At 36.6% G+C, this 16,094-nt stretch overlaps 1 protein-coding gene across 2 annotated transcripts in view; it reads left to right on the forward strand.

The window, feature by feature from the left end:
* Window positions 1-16,094, forward strand: part of ASB14 (ankyrin repeat and SOCS box containing 14) — a 568,121-nt gene that overhangs the window by 81,956 nt on the left and 470,071 nt on the right. The window lies entirely within an intron of this gene.

Below are 16,094 nucleotides of genomic sequence, written 5' to 3' on the forward strand. Positions count from 1 at the left end.
ACAGCTGTGCTGAAAGGTTGGAGAAGCCATGAGCAATGGCTTGTTGAATTTGCAAATATAATTGAAAGTATAGGCTAGTTTTGGCATTTACATGAGATTCTTCAGTCTGCTACTGTGAAAAATGATGAACTTGATGAATACAGTATAAGCGAAGATAGAGAATGCTAGGACTTTACAACAAAAGAGAGTGAGTGAAGACACGGGCCACTGGATGTCTGAGTCATCTATTACAGAGGCAGGAGAGATAATGAAGGTGTGTGGATCTTTGGATCTTGGCTTTATCAGAGACAAAAACATGATTACACTGATGAATAAGAGAGGCATCGGTGATATACTAACATATCCAACACATTTCTTTATGCTGAAATCTTTGTTATTTTGATATATGTTATTAAGACCAGCTGCTAAGGCAGTACTATTGCATGCAACCTTTATTTCAAGACTAAACTTTGGATAGAAACTTTCTGAAATCCTTTTGATTCTCAGATAAAAAAAAAATATATTTAAGGGTTGGCATTGAGTTGTGGTTATGATGTGCCCTGATGTAAAATATATGACAATGCTGTTTTGCAACCTCTGCCAGAAGTGTGAGACATGCTATTGCAAATCCCGACACTTTTAAAAAATAAGCAGTATTTCAAGAAAAAAAAACAGTTGTCAAACTTGAGATTATACCTGTCAAATATGTATTTATTTATTTATTTATTTATTGCAGGGAGGTATAACCCCCTGCACTTCCTGATGGAGGGACTGCATTCCATATATACCCTAATACTTATGTGTACCAACTCTGCCTTTGATGTGCTTTAGAGAAAGGGGAATGCTCTGAGATACCACAATCTTAGCTTTATCATATGCCTCCCTGTTTTGCACAATTAATTCCAGGTGTAGTCACTGCACTTGCAACAGGTACTTCTTTTGCAATAGAAACTGGGAGTGTTAAATGCATTTCATTTTGGTTAGGACAGAGGTATAGAAGAAGCCCCAAATGATTTTGTGTGAATTAAGGATTTGTGGGTAAAGTTCAAGTTAAAGTTAAAGATGAAAAGCAGGCTTGTACATTGTGATATGCATTTCTGAATCCCAGCCAAATGCATTTATATAATCAGTTATGTCTTATCTTTAATAATTAAAGAATCCCTCTCCATGGCTGCAGTACCCCTTTGCTATCCCCATCCAAAACTAGATCCCTGTATGATAACAGTCATGGCTTCCACTACTGACTCTAGGTAATGGATTTATTTTTATTCTTCATTATTTTGGTCTGTTGTACCTATTTAAATAAGCCATTTCTTAATATTATGGGTCACAATATTATATCTATATTGGCCCACCACGTCAATTATTTAATGAATTATATTACTTTTTTGCATAATTCTATTCCAAAAAAAATAGCTTCTACAAAGTAAATGAAAAAATCAGTCTTGTTTCTGAACCATTATCTTATCCTGATGAAAGGGCTTGTGTATTTCAGTAAAGCCATGGGCCACCCAAGATGGGAAAATCATGGCAATAACATCAGACAAAATAGGATACACTAGAGAAGGCAATAGCAAGTCACTAGTATTTATTCCAAGAAACCCCACAGACAACAGCAACCAGACTATGTCAAAAATACTACTGAGGAAGAGTGGAGGACAAATGCTTGTAGTTCTAAAACTAATAATTCAAATGGACTAACGTCAGAAAGAAGTCCATCTGCTGATGTCCTCTGAGATGAAGGAAAAGTTCAGTGCTGCAAAGAATTATGCATATTGGAACTTGTAATGTAAGAACTATGAACCAAGATAAGCTTGATGCGGTTAAGACAGAGATAACAAGCACTGACATCTTGGGAGTTAGTGAATTAAAATGAACTGGAATGGACCATTTTCTTTCAAATTATCCTCATATTTTCTACTGTAGACAAGAATCTTTCAAAAGTAGAGTAGCCATCATAGTTAATAAAAGCATGCCAAAATCAGTGCTTGGTTACACCCACCCACCCCACCCCCCACCAAATATCTGTCTCAGACTAAAAGGCAACCCATTCAACATTACAATGGTATAAGTAATGCTCCTCCTCTTGAGCATTACAATGGTATAAGTAATGCTCAAGAGGAGGAAGTTGGCCACTTTTATAAGGATTTATAGAACCTTTTAAAACTAACACCAAAAGAAGATATTACATTCATCACAGATGATTGGAATGCTAAGGTTGGTAGTCAAAGTTCAGTTATAATAATGGGCAGATTTTGCCTTGGATTATAAGATGAAGCAGGATCTAGACTGGTAGATAATTTACTGATCATAGCAAACACTGTCTTCCAAAAACCTAAATGACGATTTTACAAATGGGTATCACCAGATGGCCAGTACAAAAATCAGACTGACTACTATTTTGAAGTCAGAGATGTAAGATGTCTATACAGTCAACAAAACAAGACCTGAAGAAGTATGGACAGAAGTCTGGAATATTGTCCAGGAGGTGACAACAAATGTTTTCTAAATAGAAGATTAAGAAGTCAAAATGGCTGTATGTGGATGCTTTAGAAATGATCCAAGAAAGCCTTGCTAATAACAAGGCTGAAGGAAGTCAGGAATTCCATCTGAATTGTTTAAAATCCTCCAAAATGACGCTGTCACAGTGTTGCATGGAATTTGCCAGTAAATTTGGAAAACAGGATAGTGGCTATTTAATTGGAAAAGGTCAGTTTATATTCCAGTTCTATAAAAGGGTAATTCTAAAGATTGTTCAGATTATCAAACAATTACACTTGTTTCAAATGCTAATGAGGTAATTCTCAAGATCATTCTGCTAACTAGACACCAGTAATGTATGGACTGAAAAATTTTCCAAAGCTTTAGAAATGGCAGCATCAAAAGAGATCAAATTGCCAACATCCACTGTAAAATACAAAAAGCAAGAGACTTTCAAAGAAATTGTTCTATCCTGCTTTATTTTCTACTGACTACTCTAAAGTCATTGACTATGCCAACCATATCAAAATGTGGCAAGTTCTTAGACAAATGATAATATCAGATCACATTACTTCCCTCCTGAGGACTCTCCTTGCAAAATAAGAAGCAACCATTAAAACTGAATATGGATATGGAACAGTACAACCACACAAACACACACACACACACACACACACACACACACACACACACACACACACACACACACACACACACACACACACACACACACACACACACACACACACACACACACACACACACACACACACACACCACACAAACTAACTAGTTTTGCACCTGGGGCCATCCCCAGATCTGTCTCCTCTCCTCAGACTCAGACGAAAAAAAGCTTCTTTCTCTGGATTTGAAGAGCAAAAAAAGTGTGGATAGAAGGCATAATAAGGCAATGAATATGAATTTGCAAGAACTAAAATAAACACTGTTGTGACAATCAAGCTTGGAATTATAAAGTTCTTGAGGTCATGAAGATTCAAACTCTACTAAAATAACTAAATAACAGCAGTTCACAGTGCATAACAATTCATTTGCAGTGACGTAGTATATGACCCAGAATCCTAAGATCTCTGGAAATAGTGATCCAGAACTGCATGTAACATCCAAAGTAAGGAGCTTACATTTAATATTGGAAATCATTGCTCATAACTTTGCCCATTTTCAAATATTTAGGACCATATTTTCAAGAGGCCTTCTTTGGGGCCACATTTTATGAATTATGCCGATGCTGTACATGACATGAGGTTTCGTCCTGAAATGTGACTTCATGTAATTCCCAGGACTTTAACTTTGGGAGGGAATTGCAAATTGGAAGTACAATCATTCACCATTTGAGGCCCTGAGATGAGGTGCTAAATTAATGGGTACTGACAATGGAATGAGTCTTTGTTAAATACAGTAAAATGCTTTTTTTTGTTTTTTTACCTTTGCAATAGTTAAAATTCTTTTGGCCCAAATTGCCAGTTTAAAATTTATGGAGTTGTAACTCATGAAGTATCACATTTTCCCTGCACAAATTTGTCCTAAATGGCATCTCCACAAATGTATGAAAATATATTTCTGACAGAATGTTTACAATTTGCTAATTCAATCATAAGACATTTATACTGAAACACTGGGGCACAAATAGTTCAGCCCACTAAAGTTATGAGCTGGCATAGTGTTTTCAGACTCAGAGTTATAACTCAGACTATTTTAATTAACTAATTTCAAACTTAAAATATCAACATTTCTTTACTTCACATCCTGAATCTGAAAGTCATTTCTCAACTCTAGGTCAAAATGTACTTGTTACCCAAAAAAGAAACTTCATTCTTGCTTTGCAAGTTCACCATCTGTACCAGGCATTACAATTCATTTCTTCCTATATTCATGAGATGGCATCCTAAGAAAGTGATGCTGAGCAGATTTCACTTTGATGTGAGGCTTTGGTTAGTGCATGTAGGGAGGTGTTCTTGTTTTTAATTTCTCCAAATCTTTTGGGTTTCTAATACTATGATGGGAATGGACCCCATTACTAAGTCAAAGTACAATTAAAGTTCATGAAATTAGTATTGTTTCAATCATTGATGTCAGCCAAAAGTGCTCTTCGCAGCACCCGCAATGTGCCTAGTAATGACTCCTTTTGCAATTCATATGGGGTTACATGTATTGATAACATATCTAAATACGATTGTAGATTCTTTTTTATAATACCTGTTGCTCCTACTACTACTGGAACTGTCTGGGTATCTTTCTTCCACATTGTTCTCGTTTCTGCCTGCAGATTCTGATATTTTATGACTGTGTGTCTCTCTGTACATAAGACACTATAGTCACTGGGTGTGGTGATTTCAATGATAATGCTACTTTTGTCTTCTTTTCTTGGACTGCTATATCCATTTTTCTAGCATCTATCTTTTAAACTGTTGGTAATGGGTGATCCCATGTGTTATAAACGTCATCATTTTCTATGATGCTTTGTGGCTCATGTTTCCAGTCTTTTTCAGCCACTTCAATACCATAATGTTTGCACAATCCCCAGTGTAACAGTCTGGTCACATTATTATGCATTTCAGTATACAGTTCTTCTGACATTAGTATGTCACAACCAGCAGCAAGGTGTGCAACTGTTTCCAGTTCAGTTTTACAAAAACCTGCAGTGTTGGTTCTTTTATGTAGAATAAAATTACAATTTTATTTATGAATAAAATATCTCTTTAAGGTTAACTGTTGACAATTTACAGCTGTAGCATGCATTCATGTACTGAAGTATAGATGAAGCAGCGTCTGTCTCTCTTTTACCATCTGACACTATTGAAAAACTCAGAGCAAAATATACAAACAAAGACAACAAAATGCCATTATTCTGTATTAAATAACTACTGTTAGCCAAGGGCATATGTTGATTAGAAATTGATATTCAAGATTCCTGTTGAGAAATTTAAGTAATCAAAGCTAAAATTACAGTGAAAACAATTGACTGGGATAATTGCTGCCAAAAATCCAAGAATGCAGAACTAAGTAAAACATGCCTTAGAAGTGTTAAAAGATTCTGAAGGCCACTATCTTCATTATAGTATCATACTTTGTTGCATATTTCATATATCTAGATATGATAGTCAAACCCTTATAAAACTTGTGACTAAACCAGTGACTAGGTTGATACCTGGGTTGCATAACCAAATAGTACAGTACAATCCGTACATACTAACCACAGTTTCAAAGATCTGGTTGTCAGAAGTTAGTATTAAACTGCCATCTGATATATATTCACTGTTGATATAGGATAATTAGATTGTGTGGGTTTTTTGCTCAGTTTATAGCAGAGGTTTAGAGCCTCCTGCGGCCTTAACCTTTAATGAAATTTATCAAGAGGTCAGTCAATATTTTAGATAATTTAAATACCCTGTAAGCCTTCAGGTAACTTCAGCTGATGAGCTAAGAGGGCTAGCCCTTACCAATTACTACAGATCTCCTGATATGAATTTACACTAATTGGATAGGATAATAATATGTCCATTTTTTAACATCATGGTCTCATATTTTCAACATTCCATCCCTAGTACACTACTACATGAAATATGAGCATGTGGGAGACTAGTATTTGTATTCAAGAAATTCTGTGTGCACTATCTTTTGCCTACAATTATTAGTAATGAACAGAGAGTATATACCAATGACTGATATAACAGTCAAAGAATTGCATGAAATGCTATCTGAGCTATTCAAAAACGACTCTAAGCAATGTTTGCATGCGCATGTGTGTACATGTGTGCATGTGCGTGCGCATTTGTGTATCTGTTTATGATCTCATGCACGTGTACATATATGTTATTGTACATAATTGCTTTTTATTGACTCTCCAATAGTTCCACAATTTAGATTACCTGTTTAATTGCTGTTAATGTTATTATGCTAATTGTAGTAAATATTTAACCAGACAGGGATCTGATGCTATAATTAATGTTTATATATGTTACTGTTTGTTTCTCTTCCACAAATAACAGGAACCTTTGACTTTTGGATGGTGGTTTGGCTCTTGAAATTTTCTTTATTTTATTCCCGTTTGTAATAGACTGAAGTCAGATGTGATGTCATAATACAAAGTAAAAGTTCTTCAAACAGTTATCTTTCCTTTTTCTTCTCACTTCTTGATGCTTATTACAAATGGTTATGCCAGCTCTGATGGCATATACAGTCCAAATAGGGCTTCCCTTGACAGTTAATGTTAAGAGGTTATCTGATGGAATAAGCCAGGTATGGTCACAAGATGATACTAGACACAGTGACATAGATCAGAAAATCTATCTAAGAAAACCTCACTCTTTTCCACCATCCACTGAATGTAGACCTCCTCCATCTCAGTATTTATTATTTTATTATTATTATTATTATTATTATGTGTCTTTTAATTAAGTTTTCTCTTGGCAATGGATGACTACTATTTAATGCATATTTTGCATGCCTTTCAATAGGACATTTATGATGACAGAAGACATTATTAAATGTTAGAGTATTGTTAATATTTATCATCTTAAAATCTTTTGTTTTTCTGTGAGATAATTTAATTATTTCTATAGCCCACTTATGATGGCAGGATAAATTATTATATGTTGGCGCACTAGTAATGTTTGCTGCCCCATCAGAATACTTGTATCTATCATCTTACAGTCTTATGCTTGTGTTTTTCTGTGAGGAAAATGATTTTTTTTTCTTATTATTGCTTAAAATAATTGTTTAAAGTGAAATATTATACACTATTTTTTTGTCTTCCACTTTATGTTTGTCTTACTGACAAAAGTCCACTTTGTTACAGAGGTTTTGGCTTACAAGTTATTAAAGTCTGTATCTTACTTGTTTTCTTAATAAAGAGCCTTTTGATGTGGTATTTCTCATTTGTAAATTGTTACTGTTCCTACTGGGTCTGAGCTTGTTTGTCAGTATTGTGATAATTTCCTCTAGAAGTTTCTACAGATGGTGATAAAATTGATAATTCAGCTAAGCATAAGTAATGGAAACTTATGGCTTTCAAAAATATACTTGACCCAGCCATATGACGCAGTGAGACAAAACCCTGCATGAACCCCAGGTGACATGTTTGATTTAGTAACTTAAACAATAGAGGGATTGGGCAAGGATAGGATGGGAGAAAATTGCCAAACCAGCTTGCCCATCCTGGAAGGAGGACTGCAGCTTGGATTGATACATTGATGACACCTGTAGGAGTGCAGGTGCATCTCTTAGAGCATGGAGCCTGGTGGGCTTACAGTGCATAGCAGAGAGCTGCTTAGTAAGGAGGTTGTGCGTATTTGGTAGTTCACATGAACCTCCTAACAGCAGCTATAGTTCAGTATGCATGCTAATGAGGGGGTGGGGTAGTGATGTATGCATGCATGATAATGAAGGGATGGAGATAGGACAGACTGCAGGATCTGCAGCCTGACCTGCTCTATAACCCCTGACTCTTACCTGCACAGGGGCAAATGGTCAACTGGGTGCAGGAAGGTGCCCCATTGGGCTGATCCTGTGAACTAAAAAATATACACTGAAGTTTTATACTGTTCTCCAAATATTATGTGTACCTGTTCCTTTTTTATTGAAAATGGCAGAATGTCTTACATAAAGTCACAGAGCTATCAGATGTTTTTATGCACTTTTATAACAGAATCCTCTCTCTCCCTTTGTTTCTGTTTCTGTCAGTTTCCTTCTCTCCCCCACCCTTTTCAGTCGGCTAATGACAATTCTAAGAGTAAAAATGAAGAAAGTTTAAGTAATTATCAATTCCTAGTGTGTGTGTGTGTGCCTGCCTGATTTATTCTGAGCTTTTCTCACAAGGGCGTTTGGCAAAGAAAATGCTGCTTGTAGGCTGTTTTCAAAAGGTTTTGCAATATGTGTTTTTAGGAAGACACCAGTATTCTGTTCTTCTAAAGCATTTCTGGTATGAGTAGGACCCCATCCTTTATTTTATGCAGGTAATAATACTGTCTTTTTTCTTATTAATTTAACTTTATGATGCAGCTAAGCTGCTGCCTGTGCTTTTTGATGCTTTTTAGCTGAGCTTTTTTGGAAGTTTGTGACTCTGCTCCAATTTTACCAGACACAAACATTTATTGTATATTTTGTTTAAGTGCACCTTTTGACACTGCTTTTATCATTGTATCATAGGTTCATAGGTGTGTACTAGTCTAATGGCCCTGAAGCCTTTACAAGCCTAGTCCATAGGAGTGCCCTGATTGATTAACTATAAGTACCTCCATTTGCCTGTTTTGCCTATAATTGCTTTTCACACTTTAAACTAGCCATTTTCAGCTTACTGCATTTACTGATACTGCACTTTTTAGTCATTTTAAGTTATTTATACTGTATTTACTGTTGTAGGCTACACACTCAAGTGCAATAGCCTTTTCTGTGCCTTAAAAGTGTGTTTACTGCTGTTTAAATTGTTTTTCTGTCTGTTTTTCAAAAAAAAAATCCTATCTCTTTGCTCTTTTCCCGCCATTTTCTCTAGCTAAAATAGTCCAGATTTTAGATTTGCTGATTCCAGGACTGTATTTTGAGTTTCTGAGTTATCCAGACCTTGCTGTGGTAGAGGGAAGTCTTTCTGCTTATCAGTGGAAGTGGTAAGCATTGAGCAGCCTATCTATCGCTAGAGGAGTGGTTTCCGGCTCTGAAATTGTACGTTATTGGCCGTTTTGGGCTGCTTTCTATCCCTTTTAACTTTCTGCCTTAAAAACCTGTGTTTGCGCAGGTTTGCACGACGTGCAGCACCGCTAAGCTAGAGTAAACTATTACCGGAGCCAGAAAGTCTACTATTCAAATTTTCCCTTAGATCTTGCTAGTTTTCACATTTTTGCACTCAAACTGGATAATTTAAGTCCAGTACTTGCTCAGAAGTACATGTAGCATTTACTGTAGCATATATACTGCTACCAGCAGTAAACTCTTTACAAAGGAAAGTAAGATAATAGCTCCATTACTTAATATATTGAGCATCTATCCAGGCATGTCTAATGGTCAGTTCCCTGTGCTTTCTCCTGTCAACCTAGTGAACTTGGGCATCCTGAGGCAATATAGCAACTGCCTTATGTACACAGACAACCCTCTCCTCTTACCTCCCAACATTATGACTTGTGAGAGATGCACATATATAGCCAAACTGGAAGCCAAGCACTTTCCGGCCAAGACTGGATTAGCCAGCCAAGAGGAGAAGGTTAACACCTGCACCACAACCCATTCAACACACAGCCCTCCAGAACATACACTACCACAGCCCTCACATAGTAACACAAAACACACACCTACTTTCGAGGAGGATCTAAAAAAAAATCTGCCCAAACAACAGAGACCTCCGAGACAGAAATGAAAACAACCACCCCATCTCAGCACAAACCATGAAACACATAGCTCACATAAACAGTGTGCCACTCAACCAAAGTCCCTAAGGCAAAACAACTTACCCAATACACTAGTCATAGGTGAATCAATAGTAAGGCACACTGATGTCCCACTCACTAGGCTGAATAAGGAGAAAGTTACGGTCAGCTGCCTGTCAGGTGCCAGCATCCACCACATAATGCACGCACTTAACATCACTCCACAACAGGTACAAATATGACTCTGTCTTTGTCCATGTTGGCATGAATGACCTGATATGTACCTCCCTGGACTACATGAAAAGAGATGTAGAGGAGCTCTCAGATCTTGTACCCCAGGCAAGTATGACCCTAGCTCTGAGTAGCATCCTACCGTCACCCAGAATGATACCACAGTATAAACAGAAAATGATCAACTTTAACAATCGACAAAGTTTCTGGTGTCATTCTAAGGGAATGCAGTATCTATCTGCCTGGGATGACATGATTGACAGACCTCCATGCTTCACCAGAGATGGCCTGCACCTGTCACCCCTGGGATTCTGGATACTGGCCAAGGCTCTTGCTATCCATAGTGCCTTTTTTAGGCAATGTCCTGAAGACAAAATTACCCCCATAACAGTTACAAGTAAATGAAATCAGGGGTATGCTACTCAATGCTAGAAGCCTAAATCTCTAAATGCACTCGCTCGAAGCACTCCTTAAAATGGAAAACATCAACATTTGTGCAGTTACCGAGACCTAGTTCAAGGCTCCGGAGAGCACCCAAGCACTACCAGTCTATAATTCATACCACACCTTTCAGCCCCCAAATCCAGACCAAACCACTAAAGGTGGAGATGTCTCCATATAAATAAAAGATATGCACACCTCCAACTGCAATCTAGGTTGCAGCCTGCTATAGATCTCCCACCATGTCCCAAGACTCCCACTCCACATTCCTAAACACACTAGAAAATATTAGGGTACTTTAATATAATAATATAAAATATTAGGGAGACTTTAACTACCCCTCCATTAACTGGGAAAATTGCTCATGTACCAACACAGTTGCTCAATGTTTTCTGGAATTCATTAATTCCAGTGCCCTGGACCAACTCATTCTTACCCCCACCAGGGGTAGAAACTTCCTTGACCTGGTCATTACCAACATGGACGACCATTGCTCTGCACCTGAAATCAATTCCTCCCTGGTCATATCTGATTACAAGATTATCACCATGGACATCCACATCACACCCACAACCCCCCCTAAAGGAAACAACCATAAAAAAAGTCTCCAAAGTCAATTTGGGCTTCTAAAAACAGAGGTGGCAAACTTCATGATGCCCACACAAATGGAAAATAGGTGCATGACTGCTGAATCATACACCAATGCACTGTATGAGCACATACACAAGTGCATGGAACAGGCCATACCAAACAGAACCAAGACGCTGTCCTCCAAAAAAAGGAATCCAATCTGGTGGTCCCCTACCATAAACAAACTACAACAGAAGGAAGAAAAGAGTGAAATCCCAAGACTGGAAAAACTCCCTTGTTAGCCTCAACAAAAAACTGAGATCCCTCATAAAAATCATCTAAAGCTAGCTACGAAAACAAAATTGCTGCAGATTCTAAAGACAACCACAAGGCATTCTATAGTTATGTCAAGAATCTACATGGTAAGACTCAGATCTGCTCTGAGTTACAGCACAATGGCAATACATATACAGAACTAACTGATATTGCCGACATATTGGCTGACTGGTTCCGTGCAAACTTTACCCCCCTTTCACCCCTAAAGGGCCCATAAAAATACCTGAGGAATGCCAAGTCCCTATCATCATGGCTACACAGGTAAAAAACGCACTGTCCAAAGCCAAGAATACAGCTTCAATGGGACCAGATAATATCCTGGGCTGTGTTCTACATGAACTACAAAATGAACTGGCACCACACCTGAGTACCACGTACAATCACAGTCTCATTTCATGCTTTGTTCCTACCGAATAGTGCACTGCTACGGTCATCCCACTCCACAAAGGGGGAGCAACTACAGACCCTGGGAACTACCGTCCCATTAGCCTGATGATTCTGATATGTAAGGCTATGGAGTGCATCATCATGTACCTTATTAACAGGGACACAGGGAATCTCCAAACTCTGGACTCCACGGAGTTTGGGTTTGTGAAAGGTAGATCATGCCTGCTCAACCTGATAGACTTTTTCGAGTTTGTCACCAGAGCTGTGGATGAGGGCAAGGTAGTTCACACAGCCTACCTAGATCTTGCCAAGGCCTTTGACACCATCTCTCACTCAGGAATCATAGATAGACTCACTAAACTAGGCATAAACCCTTATGTCATAAGATGGACTGCCAACTGGCTCACTGATAGAACCCACACTATAAAAGTAGCCAACTCTAAATCTGACTACCGAGCACTTACAAGTGGAGTTCCACAGGGATCAGTCCTAGGTCCTCTCCTGTTTGGCATCTACTTCTCAGAATAACCAGTCACTGAAAGGCACTCAATAAACCAAGAAAATCCACAAAAGAGTGCAAACAGCCAAAAAAGAACTCTCAGTAACTTCCAATGCTTCTATAGGACGTTTTTAATAACACAATACGAACCAAAACATTAACGCTGTTCAGGCAATAGAATTTTCATGCGTTTTCATCCAAAACAAATGGACTTCCTCAGACAACATTTAAAAATTAGTTAACCATTTATATACTGGCATTCATTATCTAATAACCAATTGATCTTGAAGTAAAATAAACAAATCAACCATCAGCCTCATAAATATTAATTAAAAACCCTGTTACACTATAACATAGACATAAAAACTTGATCACATCAATAAACCATCTATAAATAATTAATAATAATGATAGTATTATTACAACTACATAAATACAATTAATTAGTTAAAAAAATAAATACTTAATAATGTTATGAAAGTGCATGTGCATATATTAAAATCTACTATGTATATTCTAATGTATTGCACCCTCTGCTGTTTAAAAACAAATACTGCATCTATATTTTATTTGCTTTGATTTTCAATAAAGAAACTATACTTAAAAAATCATTTAAACCTGGCTTTTTTCCTGCCTCCAGGTACACTTGCCACCACAATTCTTTGCTTTCCAAAATCTCTTCCCAAATGCCTCCCCTAACATCCCTTTTGACTTGTTGGAGAATAAAAAAATGAAATTTACAACCCACACAATCCCTACTATGTTTAAAGAGTGCATTTGTCTCTTTTTCCTTTTGAATATCGTAAGCATGTTCATACATTCTCTTCTTTAACTCTCTTTCAGTTTTTCCTATATAGTAGGACGGACACTTGTCACAGGTTACCAAATACACCACTCCTTTTGTATCGCAGTTATAATAACCATTACTTTTAATTAGAATGTTTCTGCTTGCTAAAAATATTTCACTCTTGTCACTAACATAGGTACATTGGTTACACCGCCCACATCTAAAGGTTCCAACTTTTTTATTATTATTCTTGTATGTTGTGCTTTTCTTACTTTTCTCTAGCATGTTCTTTAGACTTCTAGAGTTCCTATAGATTAATTTGGGTTTGATGTTATTAATTTCCTCAATATCAGTCAGGGCTGCGAATTTGTCCCATTCTTTTTTTAATATATTACCCAAACCAAGGTTTTGTGTATTATATTCTACAATTAAATTTCTTTGGAACTGTTCTTCTATAATTCCCATTTTATTACATTCTTCTCGGAATGTTTTCAATTCTTTCATTCCAATAATGGGTTTGAATCTCTCTGCCCTACCTGTTTCCACTTCTCTTCTTATATTGGTCACAAAATTCTCAGGATAACCTCTTTCTATAAACATTTTCTCTAATTTGTTACACTCCTTTTCAAAATCATCACTTAAACTAGTCATTCTCGATCCCCTCACGAATTGTCCCTTTACTATATTTCTTTTGCAGTGAAGGGGATGAGCACTGTCAAAATGTAAATAAGAGTTGCAATAGGTGTCCTTTCTATACACTCTAGATACAAAATTTTGTTGTTCTTCGTTCTTAACTATTTCTATATCTAGATATTGCAACACCTCCCAACTCATATTATAAGTAAATTTGAGAAAATTGGTAGTGTGACCAATGTATTCCATAAATTCCATGAACCTTTCCTTTCCTCCAGTCCAAAAAATAACGATATCATCGAGGAATCTTCTGTACAAAATCCATTCCTTACTAAATTCAGAATTCAACACACATTTTTCTTCCCATTTGGACAATACTATATTGGCATATGTAGGTGCACACGCCGCCCCCATGGACACTCCTGCTTTCTGTTGGAAATATTCTCCATCAAATAATAAAAAATTATATCTTAAAATAGTGTCCATGAGGGCTACCGAGAGTATTTTCTCGTCCTGTGTCATTTTGTTGTCCTGGAATATACATTCTTCAAACATTTCCATACCACAATCATGTGGTATGCTGGAAAATAAATCCACAATATCTATAGTTATAAACAAAAGATCAACTCTAAAATAATCAGTAGAAAGTTGTTTTAAAAAATCCCACGAATCCTTTAGAATAATTTTGTTATTTGTCCATATATGTTTTGTTGTGATGTCAACATATTTCGCCAGAGGTGTTGTTTTTGACCCTTCAGCCGTAACTATGGGTCTCAAGGGTGGGTCTAACCAATTTTTATGGACTTTCGGGATTCCGAACATTGTGGCTATTCTAGGTTTTACTACAGTGAGAAATTTGTGTAATTCAGGTTTTATTACACCTTCAAACATGTAGTCTTTTAACATATTATCTATCCGTTGATATGCTAAATTCACCTCATTCCTTGAAACAACTGTATATTTTTGTTCATCTCTAAGAATCATATTCATCTTTCCTTCATAAATAATGTTGTCCATTATTACCATCCCCCCACCCTTGTCTGGCTTCATTACTCTAATAGAAGCGTTATTCATTAATTCTACTAACGCCTCCTTCTCATCCTTCTTCAAATTGTTGTTGTATCTAATTTTATTCTTACTTTGTGTACATCTAATCTCATCTTCCAGGATTTTTTCAAAATTCCTTAACTGTGGTAATAACGGTGGGTTATAGGTAGATTTCTTTCTCAGTCCTATTCTATTATTTCCATTCTCGTAGACATTTTTCCAAGCTAAAACACTTAAATTAATTTTTCTTATAAATAACTTAGTGTCTAATATCGTGGTGGCAGTATCACCCTCATAACAAGGTATAAACTTGAATCCTTTACTAAGTAAGTTGAAATGATTTTCTTTTATAATAAAATTACCATAATTATATATAGAAAAATCTTTATAAGTATGTTTGACATTATCAATATCAATGTCCTTCACATCCAGCTCAGTAATTATGGCAGAGGGGCTGTTTAAAACCTCCCCCTTCTCCCCCCCTCATAGAAAAATTTCCATTTCTGTTTTGAGGCCTATATTCTTCATCTATTTCCCTTTCTAATGGGGGAAACTCCTTATCATATTGATAATCATTCCTATAATCCTTATAAATAGTGCCAGGTTTGTTCCATTTCCTACTATTAACATTTGTATCCCACTTAGGAACAATAGGCTTGGGATAATTATTGCCAGTTTCATATTCCAAAATGTCCCTATTTAATTTACCTAACTTCCGTTGCATAACTTGTTTACATTTATCATCAATATCTTGCCTAATTTTGTAATATTTATGCCTTTCCTCTTTTATTCCATGTATTAAGTCATTCTTGATGCAACCATCCAACTCATCAATCTCTTTACCTAAACATACTAGCTTCCTTTCATTTTCTTCAATAATTAATTTTACTATATCTAACCCACACTGGTTAAAAACTTTCAATAAACTAGTGTGGAAAATAGATCCAACTGAAACATTATTTGGATACTTGCATACTCGTAGTCCTTTAGGGACAATTTCTTTTTTCAAACATTCTATCAAATATGCGTTCTCTATATTTAAAATTTTAAACTTAGTCATCAAAGCTTTTAATTTGTCCAGTTTAACAAGGTAGGACTCCCCTTCCAAATATTTTGAGCCAGTATGGGTATCTGTGCCAAACACAACATCTTTTTTTAACCAGTCAACAGTACTGATACTATTAGTAAAAACAGTACCTGTGCTTGAACCAAACGAAGTCGGCTTCTTAGGTCGAGCCCCTGCATTACCATGGGGCTCGTTCCTTACCTCAGCCCCTTCGGATTCAGCACCAAAAATGTTCGGAGTAAGGAGTGGATTAAAGTTAGTTCC

Source organism: Protopterus annectens, chromosome 7.part1 (assembly GCF_019279795.1).
Source record: "Protopterus annectens isolate FY-2018-M chromosome 7.part1, PAN1.0, whole genome shotgun sequence".
Lineage (NCBI taxonomy): Eukaryota > Metazoa > Chordata > Ceratodontiformes > Protopteridae > Protopterus > Protopterus annectens.